This window comes from Micrasema longulum, unplaced genomic scaffold (assembly GCF_059751315.1).
Source record: "Micrasema longulum isolate JH-2025_06_02 unplaced genomic scaffold, ASM5975131v1 h1tg001309l, whole genome shotgun sequence".
Classification (NCBI taxonomy): domain Eukaryota; kingdom Metazoa; phylum Arthropoda; class Insecta; order Trichoptera; family Brachycentridae; genus Micrasema; species Micrasema longulum.
In genome coordinates, this window is record NW_028278496.1 from 60085 (window position 1) to 69142 (window position 9058).

Genomic DNA, 9058 nt, shown 5'->3' on the forward strand with positions numbered 1-9058 from the left:
AAAATTACAACGAGAGTGAAGTGCATATGAGTGCATGGAGGCTGAGCTAGACTTAAGCCGGTAATGTTTATCATTTTTTTATCGATCTCGTGATGTTGGTCTAAAATTTCCTCCGGCGCCGTGCCAAATCAAATCAAAATAATATTTGCTCATATAGATTGCAAAGATCTAGTTTTGCCATATTTAATTTATTTCAATAAAATTCATTATTCTTATTCTTTTAAAAAAATCCTAAGATCTGTGTTACAGAAAACAAATATTGTTCTCTTGAAATGATGAGGTCTAACTGTTCCTTCACCTCTTAGGTGATCTTCCAGGTGGATGTTGTCCAGATGGGATTTCATATTGGATGCAGCGTACATAAGAATGTCATTGCTCAGTCTTCCCACATAGTCCCTCGATATATGTTGAATTAATTTTGAAATAAAGATAAAAAAATTCAAACACATTGTCGTACATAAAAATTAATTTAACTTTATGGACAATTAATGATATCTCAGTCAACTTCCCACTACGATTTGGAGGCCTGTCATATTTGTTTACGATTTCTTTCGTCATAGGTATTGTATTTGCCACTGTTTAAGATACTTATATTTTTGTACTTTTTTTAATTAGCGCAAGACGATTTTTTTCGTTAAAGACACTAGCTGTCGAATCAGTAAATAAATTATTCTGTATTTATTCGTATGAAAATAATATTATTTACTATTTTGTGACAAAATGAAGTTGTGAGTTGTGGCAAAGGTTGGATCTGGGGTGCGATTCTAAATACCCTTGTGGGTGTAGGGAACGTTTTGTTCGGGTGTAATTAATATGTAAATTACGTGCAAGCGAAGCGATCTCTACTCTCACGAGAGCGTTCAGAATATGAGTTCTAAGCCTACATTACAATGAAAAATTAAAGTTTATTTTTAATTTTATCTACAAAGTCAAATTAAGTTTTCTGTATGAAAAATAGAATACGCATACATTTTTTTTCTAAACGCGTTCAGTTACAGGTAACCGACGAAGATACTATGTTACTAAATTTTCATATAAATATACAGATTTTACTTTATACCGTCTCGATATGTACTGATGAAGATACCGTTTGTAATCGCGGCTCTGGGGTGCTATTTTAAACTTTTATCTTTTGTATTTACATACATAATACACGACATAAAAGTATTTTCTACGGCAGCGAGAGCATTTGGAATACCCCTGGGTTGAATGCATTACGAGCGTTTGGTGGTCAATGGCAGGTTGGGTAGCAGCAGGTACACTGACGCTTGTAAGATGTATCTAAAAAATACTGCATAAATACTCAATCCTGCAAATCCTACTGTCGACCCCCTCGTGGCGGCCACCGGGCAATGCAACATTAACTGTAGGAAACGGCAGGGGGTGACGGCGAGTCTTCGACGCCCTAAAACCGATCTCCACTTGGCTAAGGAAAGGAAAACCCTGACACAAAAACCAGTCTGATCCGGCCCTAAAGGCCCTTGGAGCCCAGGCCTCGAGAGCGCAGGACTAATCACCCAGCCAGTTTAAAACATCTTGATTACGAAAACATCACCCCCTCAGACTCGGACACAAAATGGTTACGGTAATTGACCTAGCACATCCCTACCGGAAAAAATAAAGACAGATCCCTTTCGACAAATCAACCCTCCGCCTACAATGTACGCACCTTGCGGACTCCTTCATGCCTCGCGTGTCCTAAAAGATTACAATTTAAACATTTTAGGTTTGAGTGAAGTTGTTTTAAATATTTTTTTATATGGGAGTTGCATTATTATTTACCTTGCTCATGATATAAAAGGTTTTTATTTTAACAAATGGATTTTTCTGCAATTACATTACTTTATTTTTTTCTTAAACTATTAGGAACAGGAAGGATATGCTAAAGTGGGCCAATCAGGAATTTTTCAGCATTTGTTCATGTGGAGAGAAAACCACTCAAAACTCTTTAGGAGAAGCCGGCCTGTTGATAATAGTCAACAAGCCTTCCGTTCCATTAGAAGAGTGTTTGGCATTTCTTTCCCTGCTTTGGTTTATTTGACCAATTGCCTGCACTATTTTGACTATGTATGATACTACCTCTCGTGTGAGTTTTTTACTTCCTATCATCGATGGAAAGTCGCGTAGATCTTCACCCTGGCTTCTGTATTACGCTTCCAGCGATTGTCTCTGAAAGCTGAAAAAGGGGCAATGCATCAGGTGAGGGACATCTTAAGGAGTTTCATCGTCGCATTGGCAGCTGTCGATATCGATGCAGGTAGTTCATGAGCCCACTATGACCCGTAAGCATCTGGGTGAGCTCGAAGCTAGCATTCTAAATTTTCCTGAAATCATAGGCATGAAAAATGGTAGGTAAAAACATTTTAGTTGTATGTACCTCCGGTAGTCTCACTCAAATAACGATCGTTCAAGAGTTGAAGGGTCCTGCTTTTAATTTTTATTTTGGTAAAGCTGAGTGGGAAATTGGTAACATCAGGGGGTGTCTTCTTGAGCGTAGCCTTCCGAGCCTTTTCGTCAGCATTTTTGTTTCCAAGGATTTCGCAGTGTCCCCTTATCTAGGCGATATACACGTCCTGGTGTCTGCATCGTAGCTTCTGGATACCTGATCTGATGTCCAGTACAATAGGGTTGACCGAATTTCTATCAGTTATTACATGGACGCCAGATTTGCAATCTGTCAGGATCTTTATTTTCATCCATCTATTTGGTGGCTACTTCAAAACATGGAGAGGGCTTCTCTGATCGCAAAGAGTTTGGCCTGAAACACGGAGCAGAAATCACAGAGTTTCAACTTTCTCGGCAGTAGCTATCTGACGCCATCGTTAGGTACAAAAACTGCACCCACTTTGCCGTCCAAGAGGCTGCCATCTGTGTACTCTTCCTTCACCGTCCCAGGCAGAATCTGATCATCGTAGCCGTGATCTATCTGATAGCGCTCCGCTGGATGAGGAAGTGAAAAATAGTCTCCCACTCCCTGGTAAAATCTGTCCTGCGGCAAATATTTGCAAGGTGAGGCTCTTCTTCACCTCATATGCTTCTGCAAGCTCCCTGATCCTCAGATCGAGTGGCATGAATCCACTTAAAACCTAAGCTGATACCAAGGAAATTGTTCAATATTCCTTGCATGGCTTCGATGGCTATTTGTCGTTGGATGGAGTTCAGTTTCTTCCGGTTGACTTTCCTGTTGACTGCATCCACCCACACGCTTGAAGCGTACGTAATCAGAGGCTCTACAGCGCCTACGTATATTTGCTGCATAACCTCCGGCGACGCACCTCATGGGGGTTTGGCGGCTCTCACGAGTTTTTTTTTTCCCATACAAACAATTTTCTTCTGGTTATAACCTTCGTGTTTGTTTTGTCTTCGGCGAATTGGAGTTTGGCTTTAGATGGCCATGTTGTGATAACCTTCAGCGCATTAGTTGTCATCCTCTTAAGTTCCGTTATTTTGTCTGCCACGGCTGTCAAGAGGAGGTCGTCCACAAATGCTTTCAGTTTGACTCCCTCATTCAAGTCTTTCTAGAGAACATCATCTAAGATGTAATTCCAGAAGCTCGGTTCGCATGGGAATCCCTGAACGCATCCTTTGGTCGTTACCTTTTTGAGGGCAACATCGAAGTGTGACAATACAACTTTTCTTTGTTGATGATCGCTTTTCACTAGCAAGAACAAGTTTTGAGGGCACTTCTTACTGCTCAGTTGGCATATTAATAATGGCCACCAAGCGTTATCAATGGCGGCTCCTCTTATGTCGAGCGAGATCGCTACGATCATTTTCTTGTCTTGCAGTGCACTCCTGATTACCTTGACTGGTGCTTTAAGAGCGTCTTCTGTTGATTTCTGGAGTGTAAATCCGTATTGCTTCTGACTCAAACTTACCTTTGTGATGAAAATGCCAGTTGATCTAATTGATCATGAACTTTTCGAGTACCTACTTTACCAAATACCGAGATGAGCCCGAGTGTATTGGATGGCCTCAACTAGAATTGAGTTACCTATACATATGTATTTTTTAGGCAATTTATACCGTTTATGTAAACATAAAAAATATATATATGTATATATATATATCTGCTCGAAACTAGAATTTAGTCTGTGGTGTGACTGGTATTCTATGTGCGCGGTTATCATGATCTAATTAAGATATCTGTAGTCTGTGATCATGATATTATGAGGATTGTCTATGACTAACAGTGGTGGCGGTCGTTTTTGTTTGTCTTAAATAATAATTATTGTGTTTTTTCCTTAAAAAGTCGAAATAATTCACTAATTTGGTTAAAAAAAGAGTGGTGTACATAAAATTTTTATCTATTATTAAGTGTTTTCAGTAGTTTGTGTTTGTTTTCGTTCCCTGTCCCGAAACCTAATAACCAGGTAACAATTATTTTTTCCATACACGTGTAGCCAAAATTTTTTTTGGTTTTTACAACTTATTTTGTACTTTTCTTTCTTTTTATTTTTTGTTATAAATGAACGATAAAGAGAAACCTCCGGATCCACCGGATGGATCTCAATCAGATTCGTCGTGCGGTACAATGGACACTGTTCCAGATCCCGCCGAATTTGTTACAATAAGGCCTAAATCAAAAAAACTCAAACTTATAAATTCGGAGAGGAAATCGAGTTCTGAGTCAGACCGCCCCCTCCCACACAAAACACCTAGCCCCCGACCCTCTGCTTCTACAAACCCAGGTACTCCAGAGGTCACAAACACTTTACCGCCTATTACCACACCTACCAAAGTCCAATCCCGCATGTACAATGGAATGGATCGTGCTCCATTTATCGTACATGTAACAAAAGTACAAGTAGACGGCGTCACCCAAACCAACTTGTACGATATTGACTTCGGTCGATTTCTTCATAGAAACTGTTGCCGACGTAAAAGTACATGCACCAACTTGGCGGCCCTTCCTGGGGTTTTAATGTAGCATAGGAGGCTTCAGTATGTGTAAGCGATCTACCACCTCCTCAATAAAGACTAGTATTTGTCACTTTCGGGGGTGGTGATCGCCATACTGAAGCCCACATATAGATTAGAATTCATGAAAATATTTGTATGCCCATAATGTGTTTTTATGTTGTTCTGTATAAGTGTTGATCGCCGCGCGGTCGGCGGGGAACTGCGGCCGGTAGCGGGAGGGTGGGGACCTTATACGTGGCGCGAGAGAGACCGATAGAGCCGGCAAATGTGCTCGCTATCTCTCTCGCCGCGTGATTGGTCAACCTAGCACCGCCCGCTATTGGCCTAGCCCACCGCCGCACGGCAAAATGTTGTATATATAGCCCCGCCGGGGAAAAATAAAGTCAGTCATCTCACCACACTACTAAGGCTTTCTACTCTCCACTTCACCTCCCTACCTCGCTTCAAACCGGACCTCATCGCCACCTGGATTCGAACACCGCTACCCCCCTGGACTTGGAACTCGGATACTCTTTGGATTGGATTTTGGACCCCGGATAATTTGGACCCTTGGATACTTCCCCGGAACACACCCCGCCGTTCCCACCGACGGAGAGATACCGGCCTTACAACCCGGTTGCCTGACTCAGGATTGCGGCCGCCAGCGCTACTCGCTAGCGACCCCGCAAGGGATCTCTAGGCGACGATACCTCCCCCGGAGCTTATCGTTCGTCGGCCGAGGCCCGCCTACGCCCGGCCACTCTGCGTTTGACACCAGCACCTATAGAAATACAGTTCTTGTGACGGGCGCGATTGCTACGGACGAAGCAGTGATCCGCCGCGTCTGTTACAAGTTGGTCCTTCGAGAAGAACCGGATATTCATCGCAGAGCGCCTAGAGATGACTTCGAGAACCCCTTCACTCCGCTCGGGTCGAGGAGGCACGGAACCGAGAGAAGACCCTGCTACAGATCAGGACTCAGCCGAGTCGGACACATCCGAAGATACAGTCCAGCGGCTGAGGACGCAGGTTCGAACGCTCCGTGCTTCACTACACGATCAAGACCGACGCGTGCCCTTGGAGACGAATCCCGAGCCCGCGCCGCGTACTACGGATATGGACGGCATCATGACGGTGCTGTCAAAAATGGCGATTCTACTAGAGGCTTCGCAAGGAAGAAGCCCGACTTCAGCCCCAGAGGACGTTAGCAGAGTCGGCGCCATGATAGCGCGCCAATCTACTGCCAAGGACCTACCCGCCTTCGCCGGAGAGCCGCAGGAATGGGCTACTTTCAAATCGCAGTACACTCAGTCGACGGAGATGTGCTGCCTTTCGGATCCAGAAAACCTCCTGCGTCTACAGCGTGCGTTAAAAGGACGGGCAAGAGAATCTGTGTCGTCATTACTAGTGGATCCAAGCCAAGTGAGGGTGATAATGAAGACGTTGGAGCTACACTACGGCCAGCCGGACATTGTAGCGTCTTCCTTGTTGGAAAAAGTGAGAAGGCTCCGCTGCATACAGAACGACGGATCTACGCAAGCATTAGTAGATCTGTCTAGCGCAGTTCGGAACGCGATAGCGACCTTAGAAGGCTTCGGTGGCGATACATGTCTACGCCACAACTACTAAGTGAACTAGTGAGCAAGTTACCGCTGTGCATGAAGTCTCTCTGGTGGTACAGCAGAAGAGGAAACCGGGTGAGGCCCTCCGCGAAGGATTTCGCGCTCTTCTTGGAAGATTTAACGGAATCTTCGATGATAGGCGGCGGAATAGAGCCGCAAGTGTACAGCGGAAAACAACGCGAGAAGCCACAGAAGCGAGAACAAGTGCATACAGTGATTTCAACAGAGGGAAACGGGAAAAGTGTAGCGTCATGTGTTTTGTGCGAACGAGGACATTTACTACAAACGTGCCAGGAATACATAGAGTGTAGTATTCCGGAAAGATGGGACATAGTGAAGCGAAAGAATTTGTGTTTTTCGTGTTTATCGAACACTCATCGGGCGATAAAGTGTAGAAATGTAAAAAAGTGCGGCCTCGATGGATGTCGCCGAACACATCACAAGACATTACACGACAGAAATAGTGCCGATATCAGTGAAGCTCGGTCTAGCGCCGATATACGAGCGCCAGATAATAATGCCCGCCGCAACACGCCTGCAGCGGCGGGCGCCGGGGGAAACAGACCGACCGCGAACGAAACCCGCGCCGCGAGTTCAAATGAAAGAAACTACGATTACGGCCACAGTTCGCGGACGAATAATATAGTGACGAGCACCTACGCTCGGGAGGAACCGGTCCTCCTAAAAGTGATTCCCGTCATGTTAAGTGGTCCGCGAGGACGAGTGAACGCGTACGCGTTACTAGATGAGGGATCAACCGTGACATTGATTGACGCAAAAATAGCAAACGACATCGGCGCGCCGGGAGAGACTCGAGGATTAAAAATCCACGGTGCCGCGGAATGTGCGTAACAGATAGTGCATCAAGAAAAGTCACAATTAAAGTGCGCGGAGTTACGGAAGATTTATTCACTCTCCGCGCAAACACAATACAGAAGCTGAGTCTGCCGCTACAGCCCGTGATTGAAGGGGAAGGCAGGATGCGACAAGTATGCCCGCAGTTACTCATCGGCCAAGATAACGCCTCTCTCATAGTGACGAGAGAGGCACGGAGATGCGGGGAATACATCGCCTCAGTGACAGCCTTAGGAAAGGTGATACACGGTGGGCGGACACGCCAGACTAACGCCAGCATACTAATGGCGCTTAGTACAGAACAGAGACTAGAAAATCTAGTTAAACAAAATTACGCCGTCGACGCGTTAGGTATAAGTTCGACAGCCAAGATATCGCGTCAGGAGGCGCGAGCCACAGAAACCATGAGAGCCACGACACGTTCCTACCGCAAGGACAGTACGAGACAGGGCTACTGTGGAAAGACAATCGAATATGTTTACCGGATAATCGCCGTACAGCGCTGAATCGATTTTTAAGCATAGAGAAAAAGTTCAGTAAAAACAGTGAATTCGCCGCGGCTTACAAGTTAAAGATTAAAGAATATCTAGACAAGGGGTATGCCCGGGAACTGACGCTGGCTGAAAGACAAGACACTGCGAGTGGGCTTTGGTTTTTGCCGCATTTCGCAGTGACGAACGTGAATAAACCGGATAAAATACGGATAGTATTTGACGCCGCCAGCCGCTGCAACGGGAAGTCATTGAACGACATGTTGGCCAACGGCCCGGACCTTCTCTCATCGCTTATGGGAAATATAATGCGATTTCGCGAGGGAAAGATCGCGCTGGCAGCAGATATAAGGGAGATGTTTCTCCAAATTAAAATAAGAAAAGAAGACCAGAGGGCGCAGCTGTTCCTCTGGCGCGATAGTCCCGAAGAAGAAATTCGGGAAATGATTATGACGTCGATGACGTTCGGCGCGGCGTGTTCACCGAGCAGCGCACAGTACGTGAGAAACAAGTCGCAGAAGATCACGGGCAAGAGATGGCCGCCGCCAGGGATGCTGTGCGAAATAAATTCTACATGGACGACTATATGGATGCCGTAGACAGTGCAACAGAGGCGATACAACTGCGCCACGATGTCAGCGAACTACTACGGCGGGGCGGATTCATCCTCGCGAATTGGGCGAGTAATGATCCCTCCGTAATGGAAGCGATTCCTTCAAGTCTGAGAGGGAAAAGCGCACGCGAAATAATTAGCGGAACCTCCGTGACAGAGAGGGTCCTCGGCATCAAATGGGACCCGGTGACAGACGAGTTTCAATTTAAATTTAAAGTGTCACGGGAGGTTCCAACAGAGAGGCCTACAAAACGGCAGATGCTAAGTGAAGTTATGAGCATTTTCGATCCACTCGGTTTCGTAGGGTGTTTGACAATACGCCCGCGATACTGCTACAAGATGTGTGGCGCTCCCACATAGAGTGGGACGAACAAGTGAATGAAGAACACGCAGAGAAATGGCGCACTTGGGTGGACATATTACGCAATACCGAGTGCGCTATACCGCGGCGCGTATCGAGCGCCAATGGCCAGCCAGTAGAGCTGCACGTATTTTCCGATGCCTCGGAGCAAGCGAGCTGCGCCGTAGCCTACATCGTGGAGGAGAACGCCGCCGGAAGGAATGCGACGTTCATA